The sequence below is a fragment of the Sinocyclocheilus grahami genome, unplaced genomic scaffold (genome assembly GCF_001515645.1).
Source record: "Sinocyclocheilus grahami isolate Dianchi unplaced genomic scaffold, SAMN03320097.WGS_v1.1 scaffold1042.1, whole genome shotgun sequence".
NCBI classification, from domain to species: Eukaryota; Metazoa; Chordata; class Actinopteri; order Cypriniformes; family Cyprinidae; genus Sinocyclocheilus; species Sinocyclocheilus grahami.
This window is the reverse complement of record NW_015506221.1, coordinates 664,763-666,093: the sequence shown is the minus strand read 5'-3', so window position 1 is coordinate 666,093 and position 1,331 is coordinate 664,763. Positions and strand designations below refer to the sequence as shown.

Below are 1,331 nucleotides of genomic sequence, written 5' to 3'. Positions count from 1 at the left end.
TGAGGCCCCGGCCCGGCTATGTGCCCAAGGTTCCCGCTACTCCTTTCAGGGATCAGGTGGTGAACCTCCAAGCGCTGCCCTCGGAGGAGGCAGACCCAGCCCTAGTTTTGCTCTGTCCCGTCCGAGCCTTAAGGTGCTACGTTGACCGGACGCAAAGCTTCAGGACCTCAGACCAGCTCTTTGTCTGTCACGGAGGCCGGCAGAAGGGGAATGCCGTCTCTAAGCAGAGGATGGCCCACTGGATCGTGGATGCCATCACCCTGGCTTATCGGGCACAGGGTGTGCCCTGCCCGTTCAGGTTGTGAGCTCACTCAACTAGAAGTGTTGCATCCTCCTGGGCGCTGGCTCGTGGCGCCTCGCTGGCAGATATCTGTAGAGCTGCGGGCTGGGCGACCTCTAACACGTTCGCTAGATTCTATAGCCTTCGTGTGGAGCCGGTATCCTCCAGTGTTCTCACCTTAAACGGGTAGAAGCACTGAAGAGCACCGGCTTCGGGTCGGCTTGCAAAAACCACTCCAGAGAGTCCATATAGTAGACCCTGTTGAGTTCCTCCGTCCCCTCGGCAGCCAGATGTGGCTTTCTTCTGTTGAACACAAAAGAAGATATTCTGAAGAATGTTGGTGACCAAACATTGACGGTAGTCATTGACTTCCATAGTTTTTGTTCCATACTGTAGAAGTCAATGGCTACCATCAACTGTTTGGTTTAATAACATTCTTCAGAATATCATCTTTTGTGTTCAACAGAATAAAAAAATTCATACAGGTTTATAACAACATCAGGCTGAGTAAATTATGACAGAAGTTAAATTTTTGGGTGAACTATGCCTTTTAATTGGTTTGTATATGGAATATGATTTTTGACTGATTGTTTCAGGTCGAGTACAGGGGCAACTTAACCAAACTGATTCGCATCAGGAACCCCTGGGGGCAGGTGGAGTGGACCGGAGCCTGGAGTGATGGGTGGGTGACCCGGAGTTGGCTTCAAATCACACAGTGTAACATGTCTGTAAATTAATAAGCATGTAAAGTTCCATTTCTGAAATCCAGCTGTGGAAACCAACTGTGGTTTCGCAGAGGGTAACCACACCCACCTGTGGCTCTATTCAGACAGTATGAGTTTCTATAGGAACTCTGTTTAAGCCCTTATGCCCTCGGGTGTAGGAAGGATAGGTTGAGTGCCGCCCAACTTCCTCATCACGCAGTGTACACCTAACTTCCTTGTTCCACAACAAAATCAACAGATATTGAACCCCTGTGTGGATACAGGGGCGTATGTATATATATATATATATATATATATATATATATATATATATATATATATATATA

At 47.6% G+C, this 1,331-nt stretch overlaps 1 pseudogene; it reads left to right on the top strand.

Annotated features, from left to right (window-relative positions):
* LOC107566035 (calpain-2 catalytic subunit-like) overlaps nucleotides 1-1,331 on the top strand; it is a 12,695-nt pseudogene that overhangs the window by 3,807 nt on the left and 7,557 nt on the right.